The sequence below is a fragment of the Neophocaena asiaeorientalis genome, unplaced genomic scaffold, assembly GCF_003031525.2.
Source record: "Neophocaena asiaeorientalis asiaeorientalis breed wild unplaced genomic scaffold, Neophocaena_asiaeorientalis_V1.1 scaffold98, whole genome shotgun sequence".
Taxonomy (NCBI): domain Eukaryota; kingdom Metazoa; phylum Chordata; class Mammalia; order Artiodactyla; family Phocoenidae; genus Neophocaena; species Neophocaena asiaeorientalis.
This window is the reverse complement of record NW_020172459.1, coordinates 1,217,674-1,232,682: the sequence shown is the minus strand read 5'-3', so window position 1 is coordinate 1,232,682 and position 15,009 is coordinate 1,217,674. Positions and strand designations below refer to the sequence as shown.

Here is a 15,009-nt window from a genome sequence, read left to right as displayed (position 1 = left end):
CCCAAAAAAAAAAAAAAAAAAGAAAAGAAAAAAAAAAGGAGGGCAATCGTTAATTCTAGGAAAAACGAAAAGTTACATTAAAAAAAAAATGAAGTATGCTACTAGGCTCAGAAGAAAACAATGGTTTTAGAGACATCATGATATAAACAGTGGTAGTGATTGAATAAAAACTTGAGCTTTAACTCTCCTTGGAGAATGGGTGGGGTGTGGAGAAGGATAAGGGCAAAAGAACACTTCATCTATCAAAACAGAAAGTACACAGATAACATTTAAATCCATGAAACAAGAAATATCACTATACATGACTCAGAAACGTGGAAGTCAATACATGAAGACTACCAAAAAGAGGTGCAAGAGGTCCTTTGGGGAAGCTGGAAAGGAAAAGTAGATCTGTTGGTTTTTATCATAAACCGCTTGGAGCTATTTGTCTTTAAGCATGTGTGAATTCTTGTAACTAAAAACACTAAAACAATGGGGAAACTGGCTTAAAAAAAAACATGGAGAGACGCTCCCCTTCATTAGTCATCGAGGGAACAGCACACTCAGCCACAACGTGCTACCCACTGGAGCAGCAAAACAAAGTGGGGCAAGGCCAACCTCTGACAAATGCTTACCGGGACAGCTGTTGTGGAGTGACTCACGGGAAGGCGGAAGGCGCAAGGCGCACACACACTCACCCCGTGACCCTCACACTCACCACCCCACCACGAGTCCTCTCCTAGGCACACATCACGGGGAGGCCTCGCCCATGCGCCCTGGGAGATGTGGACAAGACAGCCCACAGCACTCTGCTGGTGACAGCCCCCAACATCCGCCGCAGAGGCATGCGTACACAAACGGGGTACATTCTTCCAACAGAACACTGCCCAGCAACAGACAGGAACAAACTACAGCTACTCACAGCAACTCGGGTGAATGTGATGAATAAGATGTTGCAGGAAGAATGCAAATAAGAATATGTAACAGAGTGCAACGATATGGTTTATCAAGTTTCTAAAAATAAAACCGAAGAAAATGCTATTTAGTGATACGTACATACGTACTGAAAACAGTGGAAAGAAAAAGGTGATGAGGGGATACACAGGAGCCCTCCAGTCAGAGCTTAGCCTTGGTGTCTCGGGGGGTGGTGGCGGGGGAGGCAGGGAACGCGCTAGCCCGTGGTGGCGTCCATGGCACTGATCACGCCCTCGTGCTTAAGGCAGGAGCGAGGGTGCAGGTGTGCGTCCTTGTGCTTTATTCCCTATGTACGTTCACGCAACTTCTTTTGTATTTCCCAAACACTGTGTGATAAGGAAAGCAGTTTTAAAACCAAGGTTTTCCAGGGCGGCCTGCGAGGCCCTTGCTGGCCTTGCAGGTGGACCAGCATTCTTGCCAAACCCGGAGCCTCAGTTCCTCAAAGCGTCTGGTGTCCCCTCCCACCTCTGTGCCAGCCAATTCCAGGTGTCTGCAGCCCTTTCCTTACCCCTGACCCCTTCCTACATGCTAATGTGAGTAGGGAGTGGCTCCACGGGGGAGGGGAGGACCCCTTGGGGGCATCACCTCTGGGGACTGTGAGGGTGGCCAGTCTTCTGGGTCAGTCGGGGCCGCCCTGCGGCTTGTGAACTAACCACATGATGGTGAGCCAGCTGCTCCTGCCTCCGGGAAGGAACCACAGCTCCTCCGGAGCTGGAGCTCCCAGCTGATGGCCGGCTTCCCATCCAGGAGGGCCTTGGGGTGCAAACAGGGCCAGCAAACAGTGCGCCCCACCCCCTGGGGCTCCCCTTTCCTGCTGCCAATCCAAAGGCGGGAGACCAGGGACCCTGTTTAGTGACTTGTCGGGCAAATTATGCTCTGTCGGGGGGGAGGCTTCTGGCATCTCCTGCAAGCACAGCCCTAACCCACATCTTGGCCTAAGTGGGAGCCCACTGTACCCCAACTTCCAGGGCAGGTCTCCGTGGAGCAGGGCTGCCTGCTACGTCCCAGGACAGACCCAGGGAGCGGCGCAGAGCACGCCCCAGCCCAGACTGTCCTGCCTGTGAGTCGGGGGCAGGATTCACAGCACTGTCACCCTAGCGGGGCACACACTGGGACCGGAGGGATGACAAGGAAGCCCTGCTCACACCTCTTCCTCTGAAGCTTCCACCACTGGCTGCTCACCACCATCTAGCCAGCCAGCCGGCACCCCACACGGTCCACTGCTGGCGGCAGGATGTGGCATGAGGTCGTCCCTCTGCAGCTGTGTGCAAGGTCATTCGGGCCGCCACCATGCGCCATCCCTCTCCCCAGGGTCTTCACCCCACCCTCTCACCCCAATGGGGGCAAGCTCTTGGAAGGCAGGCCTATGTACTGGGCACACCGCAGTGCCCTGCTCAGCGCGGAGACAGCCCACGGCATCCAGGGCCCACTGCCCCGCGGTGGGCTGGGTGGTGGCCACGGGAGTGTGTTCAGTGCCCAGGCTCGGCCGAGGGTGCACGTGCGGCCCGTGCACAGGGAGGGGGCCTCACGCTCAGTACCTCTGCCTTCAGCACCCAAGCTGCCCACGGAACCCACTGGGTTGGGGGCTGTCCCCGGGGAAGTGGGCGGAGCCACAGTGGGAACGGCTGCAGCTGGGTGGGCGGAAATGGGGTGAGGAAGGAGGTGGAAGCCTGTGGCCCTGCCCTGGCACTCCATGGACGCACAGCAAAGGACATAAGCCAGCAATGCCCCCAGGACCCTGACAACGGCACCAGTGCCCACTGCCAACAGGCTTGTGACATACCAGGCAGAGCCCGGGACCCAGGCACTGCTCCCCTTTCACAGAGGATAAGCCCAGGCTCAGAGGCGGGCAGGGCTCTTAGAGCGCTCTGCGTGGGGCGGAACCAACAAGGCTCTTAGAGCGCTGCGTGGGGCGGAACCAACAAGGGCAGCAGGAGGTGATGAACAGCACCGCTCACCAACGGGGCAGGTCAGGAAGGCTTCTCAGAGACGGTGGGGACACAGCCCTTCGTGACCTGAGAAGGGGGCAGTGCAGGCTTGAGGTGCAGGCGGGGCCGGACAGAGAAGGGTCTTGTTCATTTATAGGAAAACAAGCTCGGATGGGAAGTGGAACAGAGTGCAAATTCACGTGGATTCAAAGACAGAACATAGGACTTCAAAGAAACTTCACGCCGTGAAACAATTCTAGCCTGCCCGGTCTACAACCACTCCCAAGAGCCCACACGTGAACCGGCCGTGTCATGCTTCCTTGCATTTAATTATGCTCTGTTTAATGCTTTCTGCGACCTTGGCTGTTGTGACGTTTTTGTGTGCCCTGGTTCGGTGCATCCCACAATCATGTACATCCTAGTGAACAAGGAACGTGTTTTGTTCTTGGGTGCAAACACTGCTGTCAGGGAGCGGCCAGCTCTAAAGTTTTAAGAGTCTGAGTTCTCACGGGACCAGCAGCCAGGAAGCCCTGCTTTATTGATGACAAACACTCAAACGGCCTCTGGGAAAATTCTGCAAGGTGCAGCTTTGCACTCCTTCCTTGGAAGGTGACAGCTGTGAGGTGGCTGAGTGGCAGGGGCTGGGGTGCCTGCCCTGCCGCAGGGCTGGGATCAGGGAGAGGGCCCTTCTCACTGGCCTCAGAAGCCCCTCCCCCTCCTGCCCGCTGTTGTGGGCATCGGGCAAGTCGGAGCCCACAGTCGCGACTGGGAGGCCCGCTCTGTATCCTGCATACTTTATCAATGATGAGGAAACCTGGCTCGCAGAGATGGGTGGCTGATGCAAGGCTCAGAAGCAGAAACGGCCCCTCCCCTCCCTCGGGTCACACCCATGGCTGGAGGAGCTTCCCTCTTCTGCCCCAAACCCCACTCCTGGCCCTCCTCCTGGGAGCCGGGAGAGCCGGGGTGGGTGCACAATTCTGTGGCTGGGTGAGGGGCTGGATCAGCAATTACGCTTCCAGAAGGAGTCTGCTCTAAAGAGAAGGGCTGAGATGTGGCAAGTCTGCTGCAGGATGCTGGCGGCACGCCGGCCATTACAGGCGACACGGACGCAGAAGTCAATGGCAGACACACACGGCAGACGGTCCTGCAGCCAAGGGCGCAGATGCTCACAAGGCTGCTGGTGCACAGAAGGGCCTGTGCCTACCTGTGCGGAGACAGAAGGCATTATTAAGTGGCTCTCAGAAGAGCGAAACTATGGATTTTCCCCAACATTTGATTATGAAAAACTCAAACTTAAAGAAAAGTTGAAAGTTCAGTGAACACTCATATGCCCAAATGGGTGACTTTAACATTTTGGGGGATTTCCCGGGTGGTCCAGTGGTTAAGAATCCAACTTCCAATGCAGGGGACGTGGGTTCGATCCCTGGTCGGGGAACTAAGATCCCACATGCCGCGGGGCAACTAAGCCCATGCACCACAACCACTGAGCCCATACGCCACAACTAGGGAGCCTGTGTGCCGCAACTTCTGAGCCTGTGCGCCACAACTAGAGAGCCCACATGCCGCAACTACTGAGCCCACGTGCCACAACTAGGGAAGCCTGTGCGCCGCAACAAAGACCCAGTGCGGCCAAAAAAAAATAAACAACAGAAAAACAAAAAACTCCATTTTCTTCTTTATATACTCTATTGCCTGCAGTGAGCACATGTCATTTACGTAACTGAAATCAAGTAATAAAGGTTATAAAACATCCCTGTTGCTTGGGGTGCAAAGAGGCCATCAGAAAGATCCAGCTTTGCAAGCTCTGTGCTCACATGTCCTGTGTGATAGGATGCCAGCTGCCCGCTCCGCTCCGGGCTGGGGGCTCCAAGGGCAGGGTTTTTGTGAACAAGGTTCTAACTCAAGGAACAAACTCAGACCCTGAAGCGAAGGTGGATTTTTCTACCAGTGCTAGCAGAGCTGCAGCTCCCTAATTGCGGGTGAGGACACTGTTACTTAGCATTAGAATCTTTTTTTTTTTTTTTAAAGAAATACTGTTGTATTACTTCCAGATATACAGTCCCTGAAAAAAAATTAATGCCATAGGGGGATTGGCTTCACTGCCACTTTCTCCCCCAGGACGAGCTTTGGGGTCCCAGAGCAGCAAGGGAAACTCTGTGAGGGGTACCTGAGGCCCCCTCTACCCCAACTCTGTACTGTGGTCTCCCAGGGACCAGGAGTCCCTTCATGAGGACACACTGTGAAGCCAGTGTCCAGACGGTTAACTTTCAAAAAAACCATACTCTGAGGGGTCTCCGGAACTTCAGAGGGAGGACCCTGGGGAGAACTTGCCATGGGGCCTGCTCAGGTGTGCAGGAGCCTCCCAAAGCTTTGCTCTGATGGCCGTCCCACCCCAGGGCCTGGGGAGCATCCCAGGGTGGGGGTGCCGGCTTGCTTACCAAGGTCTGGGTCCCCCTCCCAGCAAGAAGATGACACCCTTCGGGAGGTCACGGCGTGCACCACCTTGGTCATTAGGTCACTGAGCCGGGCCCTCGTCAGCCCTGCGTGCTGCTCACCTAGGCCAGGCGCCCCCCAGAGCCCACGGCGGAGCGAGCAGTGCGGGGCCCATGCGAGAGGGGCCCGCTGGGAGGAGAGGCGCGCCCTGCTCTGAGCGGCATGGCTGGGGAGCTGGACCATCCCCAGCAGCACAAGGGTGAACCAGCTGATGAAACGGACAGTCTCTACTGGCTCTGGCCAGCACTCACCTCCCTGCACCAAAGCACGGCGCCCCTCCCGGGTACCTGCAGGAAAAACCCAGATCAGCAAGTGCTGAGCTGGCAGTGCAGGCTGGGGAGCCCCTCTCCAGATGCAGGTAGGAGACGCGGGCCTCAGGCCTTTCTTCCTGGGCAACGTGTCCGCAGAGCGGCTATGAACTCATAGCTGTTATTTTTGTCGATTAACTGACTCTGCTTCCCAAAATACCTGGGTTGGGAGAGCAGCCCCGCGGCATCAGTGGTCAGGTGCTGTGTGCACACAGGCGGGCCAGTCCTCCCAGAGCCCCTGCGCCCCGGACAGGCAGAGCCTAAAGCGGACACAGTCCTTGGCAGGACCAGAATGGAAGCTCTGGGGCTGGCGCAGGCCCCTCGCTGGTTGTCCCAGCTGGACGGGTGGCGAGGAGAATGCCGGCCCAAGGCCACCTGGGCACGGGAGCCCTGTCGTCCTTCCCCAGCAGGCTGGGGCCCAGCTGGCCTCACAACTCTGCTCCCTGCCCTACCCACCTCCAACAAGGTGGGAAGGCCCTCCTTGGCTCACCCAGGGAGCTGAATTCTTACAGACAGTGGGGAGAGAGTCCAGCTCCTGGGAGTGGCGCTCACGTGGGCCCCCAGGTGGCTCCACAGGTTTAGGAAACAGCATGGAAATCCCTGAGGAGAAAGAAGCCCAGGAAGTGTCTTGTAGCCAGGTGTGGCGTGACTAAGCTTGGCCATCAGGATGTCCTTAGAGACACCTCCTCCCCCACACCGTTCTCCTCCTGTTGGCTGCAGCATGCATGTGCCTGCAGAGGGCCAGCAGTCGTCTTGGACCATGAAGCAGAAGCCTTGCTTTCTGGGGATGGTAGGGCCAGAGAAAAAGCCTGGGTTCCTGGTGCTTCTTGCGGCTGCACCACCTGCCTGGCCTGCCTACGCTGGGCTCCTTTTCAAAGAGTGAGGAATCAACTGCTACCCTATCTTGGTCTCTGAACCTAATCCATCTACTCCGGACCAATGCACGAGGACCCAGGCATGATCAGTGGTGAGTCCAGCCAGGTCTGGGGCGAGGCGTTAATTTGGTGAACCCTCAAGGATTTACCCTGGTCATCCTGGACACTGCCAGACACCCTATAGGAAGAAAATATTCCCATTTTGCAGATAAGGAAACTGAGGTCCAGAAAGGCTAAACAGCAAACCTGGCCACAGAGGCTGGTGGCAGCGCTGGGATTGGAGCTCAGGCCCCCGGAGCCTGTAACCGCCTGGGGAGAACTGGTCACCTGCTGAGCCACAGGCCCCAGAAGGCACACGAACACATCACCTGGCAAAGTTGGCCCTGGCCACCTGCGGACCACTTGCCAAACAGCAGTCAGGAGTGCTGGTATTTTTAACTAAACTATGGACTCAATTTACGATCCATTTCCTTTAAAGTACAGTGAGTTAATTAAGAGTCACAGTGGTCTGCATAAAGAAAAAACACATCCAGACCTGCAGGGAGGACGAACCAGCCCCGAGGAGAACCACTTTACCCAGAAGCTGTGACCGTCTTCCTGATGGCCGCCCCGGGAGGGGAAGAGCCAAAGTCCTGGGCTTTGCCCGGCCCTGGACTTGGGCACCTTGGCTGTGGGATGCGGGGCAGGCCTCCCGGACAGGTTCTCCTCTGGTTCCAGCCCCGCTCCAGCCCTGCCTCCTGCTGGCTGATGCCACTAATGCAGACGCAGAGCTTGGGGGAGGGCTTGACTCTCACGGGACCCCGTGTCCCTGCCAAGGCAGGAGCGGCAGGGCTGAGAGCCGGGCTGCCGTGAGCCCGCACTGAGCCCAATGCCTCTGCGGCCCTGCCCCTATGACCTTGCCCCCCATCCCAGGGGGAAGCTCGTGCCCCCAGGAGCTCCCACCTGAAGGAGGAGGGCCCGGCTGGAGGCCTAAGCCTGCTGGGGGCGTACGGGCCACGTGGGCCCCCAGCTCCAGATGCAGGCCTTTCTGACCACCTGCTTCCAGAGCCTCTGGGATTCTGCGCCTGGAGGGATGCACACAGCTCGCAGGGGAGTGCTGGCCCAGCCCTCGCACGCAGTGCGCCCACTGCCCCCAGGGCCGGTCTGTACAAGCCGCTGGGAGGGGGCCGTCAGAGTTGCGTGGAGGTGCCAGCAGGACCCAAAAAGGGAGTGGGTGAGAGTGAGGGGGGCTGTCTGACCCCGGGCTGCGGGACCTGGGGATGGGACCTTCACGGCAAGGCCTCCAAAGCAGAAGGCCCCTCCCCAGGCATCCTCCACGCGCACATCTCCTGCCAGGCTAAATCCTGCCTGGAGGCTCACACGCTGTCTCCCTACCCACGTGGGTGCCCTGGCTGCCAATTACTGCCTAGTGCTGGCTCAGAGGGGCACTGCTGGGAGCTGAGAGCCCGCATCCCTTCCCTGGGCCAGCAGGGACACACGGGCGCTCTGTCCCAAAACAGCTGTCCCAGTAAGGAGACAGTAGGGCGAGGGCTGTCCCTGTGATATGAGGCATCCTCGCAGAGGGGGCGGGTCAAGCGTCAGACTCTTGGGATCGGCACCCTGCCTGGGACCCCATGGTCCCCTCCCGCTGGGCTTATCCTTTCCTCCGTCACAGGAGCGCGTGCTGTGTGTGGGACCGGTGCAGCCCTGCCCTCCTGCAGCGTCTGAAGGACTGGACCTGTGACCGTGAGACACCCAGATGAACAAGTGCCAAGAGATCGGGTGCCTGATGCGGGGTCAGGGTCAGGCAGGGCCTCTAAGGTGTGACATCTAACCTCAGCTCCGAAGCAGGAGGCCCGGCGGAGGGCAGGGGTGGGGGTGGGGCAGCATTCCTGCAGGGGAGAGGCCCAGGCCAGGCCGGGGGCAGGCACACCAGGGCACAGACCAGCTCATCTAAGTGCACAGGTTGGTGAGAAGCAGAAAGGAGGTCTTGGTTTCAACGAGGAAAGGACGTTATCAAACCGTGGGAAAAAGGAAATTCCCATCCTTGTTTCAAAATTCCAAGTGGCTGAAAAAATCCCCATGAAGGAAACCGAGCGCTCCGAGTTCAGGCTTCGGAAACACCTCTGCAGTCGGCTTCCCCCTCCCCTGACAGCGCCTAGAGTTCCGTGGGCGGATGAAAAGCTTCCCTTGATTTCTACACAACGTTAGCAAAATTTCAGGGAAGCAGAGCAGGCTACCTCAGCCCCTGGCTCCGCGACCCAGAGAATCCGAGGCACGGCCGATTGGGTGGGGGACGGCAAGGGGGTCCCCAAGGCAGGAGGGCCCCCCGAGTGCATTCCAGGGGCCTGCAGCCCCTGCCTCCCCCTCAAGGCAAGGACCCCACGTCTGCAGGAAGCTTGAGCTTTTCCTCCCCAGCCCCCTGACCTCTGTGATCCCACTGGACCCTCACAAGGCCCCCCGGGACAGCCATGGTGTGACTTAACCACCAGGCCAACACACACTGGGGGGAGCTGTGTGCACCGAAGGGAAGAAAGGCCCAAAGCCAGAGCTGGGTACCACGAGGGGCAGAGCTGGTGGCCGCAGGTGTGGCCGCAGGCTGGTCCCTCTTGGGCCTCCAGCCAGGCCCCCAGCACGTCTGCCCTCCTGGCTCCAGCCTGTGTGCCGGTCACTCTCCACTCCTGACCAGGGGTGATCGCCCTGCAAGAACCTCTCAGTGGACACGTCCAGCACTGGGGGCTCGGGTGCCCCGCCCACGAAGGTGCAGGTGAGGTCTCCTTCCCAGATGCACACAGGGACAGACCGTGCTGTGCCTGGCAACGGCGCACAGACCCACAACAGACCTCCCACAGCACTGATGCCGAGGGACCCAGGATGGATGCCGGGCCCCTGACCACCCCTCCTGGTAGGTGACCAGAAAGGCTGTGGCTGCGGGGGATTCTGGGAGCCCTGCCCAGGGTCGGGGCCACAGGAGGATCTACTGGCAATGTCCTCCCAGCTGAGGTAAGGCTTACGCCCCACCTACCCAAGCATGGGCCTTTCCAGAGACGTCCCCTCCAATGAGCAAAGGATGGCTTTCTGGGAGCTTGTCTGCTGTTCCCAAACTCTGAGGTGTGGCCTCAGCCTCGGACTGTCGACCGAGTGTCACAAGCGGTGCTCCTTCGGGCTGTCCGAAGGCCGTAGGGAGCCTCCCTCCGCCCCCCAACTCCACCAGGCTCCCGTCTGGGCTCCCGGGCGGTGCTCCAGCTAAGGGGGCGCTGCTCGGGAGGTGACCCAGCCCAGCACCTGCGGGGCCCCGCGGGGCTGCCGTCCACATTTCGTGCCTGCCCGCCTGGTGCTTTCTGGCTTTCCACACCAGCGGGGAGGCGTCCCTTCCAGCTGAACACACACGCCCCCGCCCCGGGGTGGAGGGAAGGTGACCGAGCCCTGCTCCGTCCCCGGGTGGGGACGTGCGCTCCCCGACTGGGCCCGAGACCTGCCTTCAGAGCCTTCATCTCACTCGTTCTGCCCGCAGGCCTCTGCTGGCGCTTGTCCCCCTCGTCCTCCCAGCCTGTAACCGCGAGCGTGGCCCCGGGCATACAGCACGCACGGCCAGCTCTCCCTGCCCCCGCTGTAGCCTCTGGGTCTCTGTGCCAGGGATGCATCCTACGGCAGGCAAGACCCAGCACAGAAGGCCCACGCAGCGGGGCACAGCTCAGTGGACACGGCCCCCGCCAGGTGACAAACAGTTCAGGGCCTAAAACGAGCTCAGGGAACTCGAAACCTACGCCCGGTGACTCCACGGCGACAGGGACAGCCCTTCTGGGGACTCTGCAATGACACAGGAACACACGTACGTACGCGTGATGAGCAAACGCACCACATCAAAGCTCACGTTACAGCTTGACGCCAGCTCTGGAAAACACAGAAACTGGGCCCAGGGGAAAGACGAGGCAGAAACACAACACACACCAAACGTGGAGGGGGCTCGTCCCCGGGCCTGGAGCTCTGGGCAACTTTTTCTTCCGCTTTCAGTTTTTTGTATTTTTCCAATTTCATACAATCAAGCCTGTAATTACAAAACAAACAGATTAAAGGCCTTCTGTGTACCTGATCTAACCTGATTTTCTCACTAGAGGTTCGGAGTCAGAGGCCTGGGAGGCCCTGGGCCTCCCCCGTGGCTGTGCAGATGTCTCCAAAGCCACGAGACCACCAGTCATCCGCCTGTTTGGGGGTCAGGAGGGCCAGAGCTGGTCTGGGGACCACTGGGGGCATCCGTGGCACCCCCTCCAGGCTCAGCCTGCTGACCCCACGGCTGGGGGCTGGCTGCACGCCCCACAACACGCCTGCTCCCACGAGCGAACCCTTGCGAATCCTTCCCTCTCTTGCGGCCGCACGGAGCCTGTGAACGGAGACGAGGGGGCTGGCATGTGCCCCCCGTTCCGCACACACACATCCTCCCACACAAGCAGAGTCGGCCAGGGGATGATGGCCTCACAAGCTCTTTGAACAGGGACTGTTTTTCCCCAGACACAGAAATCCAGGGCCGAAACGGCACGCCCCAGACAGGAGCCACGTCATGCCCAGGTGGACTGCTTTCTCCTGGCCTGTGGGCCCTGCGCTCCCGGAGGGGCAACCATTCCGCGAGCTGGGAGGGCAGTCACCTCGGCAGTGACCCTTGGTCCTGGGGGCCAGAGAAATGGACCTTTCCAGAACCAGGAACCGCCAGGCCACCTCAGGGGCCCCTCCACCAAGTGCTTCTGTGGTTGGCAGTGGGGCGTAGCTGGCACACACTTGCTTTACTCCTGCGACCTCCGGGGCGGGCACCGCTGTCAGATGCCCTCTGCAGACGGGCAAACTTCCGCCGCTGAAGTTCCCCAGTTATCAGGGGCGTCCAGCCCCGGTGCGTGTGTCTGCCGCTGACTGACCCCAGACACAGGGTCTCCAGGAGCTGGGGCAGGACGCACCGGGAACGGGGCTCCCTACCTGCCACGAGCTCGGCCACTTAGCTGCTGTGTGGCCCTGACGGGTAAACCAAGGAATGTCTCTGCATCTGTTTCCTCACCACATGATACGGACACCATGCCCCCCACATGAGGGAGGCCATCCGGGGACCTCCAGCCCAGCCAGAGGGAAGGAGAGGAGGGCCACGAGGGAAGGAAACAGCCAGAACGAACTCATCTCCTCTCGCCAAGCGTGGGCAGGGGCACTGGGAGAATGTGAGAGAGAGAGAGAGAGAGAGATGAGAGAGAGAGAGAGAGAGAGAGAGAGAGAGAGAGAGAGAGAGAGAGAGACGGAAGCCGTCAGTCAAATATAAAAACCACAAGTAGCCCCATAAGCTTAAAAACAAAACAAAACAAAAAAACAAAGCAGTCGTTAAAAATCTTCCTACATGTTAGAACAAGAGACAGCACACACCTACCGGCACGTATGCCAAGATGGCAGATGTTAACAAGCAGTGTGTCTAACTAAGTAAAGCGCTGAAGTTTTACTACTATTTCAACTGCTTGGCAGGTTTGACATTTTTTCAAAATAAAAAGTGGGGGGGACAATTCCTACAAAAAAAATGTCTACCCAATTTTAAAAGAACAGATGATCAAACTCTCCTAGATAACAGCAAAGCAATGCACAAGCTCACCCCCAGCTCATTCTATGAGGCCAACTAAATCACACACACGGGAAGAAAGGAAAATTACAGCTCTTGTCATTCTCAATATAGACGTAAAAAACTGCAAACAGAAATCTTATCGAATCAAAGGCAGTGGAGCATATAAAAGATAAGACACCATGACCAAGTCGGGTAGTCCCAGGTATGCAAGGATGGTTTAATACGAGAAAATCCATGTATCTGATTCATCACATCCACGGATTACAGACGTCCACAGATGTGTAAGAAGTGCTTGCTAAAATTAAATAATTATCCATGACTGCAAGAGGATTCCCTTAACCTGATAAAGTATCCAAAAGAACCCAGAACCAACATGGTCCTCGTGGGGAAGAGTCAGATGCATTTCCTTTAAGACAAGGAACGGGGCAAAGATGCCCACTCCCTGGGCCGCGACTCTCCACTCCTGCGATAAAATGACAACAAGGACCCTGTCTGCCCACCTCGTCTCTGCTGAGCACCTGTGTGCAGGCACTGGGCTGGGGCTTCACCCTCAGAACCTGGACGCGGGAGGGGGCTGCTTCGCATGCCCTGTGCTCTCTGCTGGGTCCTGTAGTGCCTGGTGTTAAGGGTCTGGGTGGCTCTTGGAGGTCTGAGGGTTCTGGGGGTTTGGGGCAGCCATGCAACCGGAGCAGCGGTAGCCTTACTGGCCTGCATCCTCCCTGTGCTGAGCCTCCTGGGGCCTGGGCCTTGGGCAGGGAGGGCCCCCGGCCCCAGGTGAGCTCAGCAGGTGCGTCAGCCAGAGTGCCCGCTTCTGAGTGAGCTCAGTGGGCTAGCTTCTGGTCCCCCAAGGGAGAGGCCCTGGCTGCATGACCTGGGGTCTCCAGAGGCCGGTGCCCCGTCTGGAGCAAGTGGATTGGCAGTGCTCACATGGCGGCAGGATGGGGGCCTCGCCTCTCCAAGCCTGCTTCCTGCTTCCTGGCAGCGGGCTTCGCTGCCTTAATCAGCTGGCCCCTTCTCCGTCTGTGGGAGATGCGGGTGTGCTCAGGGAACAGAGCAGGCCCCTGGACAGACCCGGAGGGGAACAGCCCCTGCAAGGATGAGTTCTAACAGCTCTGCCTTGAGCGCAAAAGGCCCTGGCCTGCTCACACTTCATCGGCCTCCTTGACCCCAGGGTGGCCGCGGGGGGAGGGTCTGGCCCAGGAGAAGGCCTCTGCGTGCCCGGCAGAGGAGCCCGGGCCTGTCTGGGGGTGGAGGGAGCCAGCTGGGGGAGGCTGAGCTGGGCAGTGGTGAGCAGAAAGGCCTGGACAGCAAGAGCTGGGGCAGGAGGCCAGTGGCCGGGGCTGAGTAAGCACCAGGCCCTCCCACTGTCACGGGGACCAACTTGGGTGAAAGGGGTGTGACCTGAGAGAGGCCATGCCCAGCTACCCACGCCCGTCCTTTTCCGGAGCCCAAGTCTGGCAGGACAGTGGCTTGGACGGGATCCCGGCCCATCTTGCACTACACACTCAGGCCTGGCATTCGAGGTAGGGACACCCACGCCACATGCAGACGAGGAAGCAGCGGGCCCAGGCCTATACCAGCCCGGACACAGAAACACTCAGGGCTTGAGCCTTGTGCTAAAGGGGAAAGTGTGTTCGGTGCCCAGGAGCTCCGGGACCTGCTTGCCAGGAGAAGCTGGCTGAGAGTGCCCATCAGCACGGCTCTCCAGGCCTGGCTGATGGGAGACGGGGAGACGACAGGGGAGGATGCCAGCGTCCAGGCTAGCACCCTATCCCTGGGGGAACACTGACAGTCTAACTGGGAAGCCCGGGCATGACGCCAACGTGAACGGGCAGCGCCCAGCACATGAGGCCAGAGCTCTCCTGGCTGTAGGCGCTGAGCAGAAGCCTGGGCTGTCCTGCAAGGGGTGTCCCGGCGCTCAGGTGGGTACAGCGGTGCCCTGAAGCAGGGGAGCGGCGATGAGGAAGTGAGTAGGGCCCTGCGCTCGGGGCGCTCTGCGGGCTGCAGGCCAGGGCACGAGGTGTGACTCACTGGGAGCACGGGGGCGGAGTGGGGGGGCCCAGCAGGGTACAGTCAGCTGGCAGGCTCCATCTTGAAAAGATGGCCTGATTCACATGGGAGGATGCCCGAGACGGAGGAGATCCTGAGAAAGGCCGTGCAAGGAGCTGCGGCTGGGCCTCTGCCTGGTCACACCTACGCCTCTGGTCACTAGGCTCCGCTCCTGGGGTAGCAGACAGGCCCCAGCCCCGAAAGGCTGCTAAGCCTCCCACTGTGGCAGCAGGCAGAACCCGCGGGGCCCCCCTCCTGGCTCAGGCAGGGCGTGGCCAGTGTGCAGGAACCTGGGGGAGGGAGGGGCAGTAGCCCAGGCTTTGTACCTTGGGACCCTGACTGTGGGGCGTCACCCCCCTCAGGGCATCTCTAGGCAAGTCCAAGGGGCTGTAGCACAGGGTTATCCCCCCACTGGAGGGCAGGCCCCCCTGTATCTCTGTCCCCCAGACACACAGGGTCATGCCAACGTTCCCACCTGGACACATCCGTCTCCCCAAGGTTCAGGGAGGGCAAAACCCATGGTCAAGGCCTGTCTGTGGGGTTCCTGGTGGGCCTGGCCCGCTGGGAGCTCAGGGTGGGTCTATGGAGAGCCACCCCACTGCTGCGGACCCCTGCCCCTGGCACAGCTGAACCTGGGCCCACCCCAGCCCGGGTCCTCCCAGCACATCCGAGGGACTCTGGAGGCCCTTCAAGTTATCTGGAGACACAGGCCCTTTTCAGGACCGAGGTCCCCGTGCCACCGGAGCCCACTTAGCCCCTCACCACCACCTTGGGAGCAAGGGCTGACAGGTCAAGGGAGGACTGCATGCCTGCCACGACCAGGTGTGGCCCACGGC

General features: G+C 59.3%; 1 protein-coding gene across 2 annotated transcripts in view; it reads right to left on the bottom strand.

The window, feature by feature from the left end:
- Positions 1 to 15,009, bottom strand: part of HS6ST1 (heparan sulfate 6-O-sulfotransferase 1) — a 35,303-nt gene that overhangs the window by 7,321 nt on the left and 12,973 nt on the right. The window lies entirely within an intron of this gene.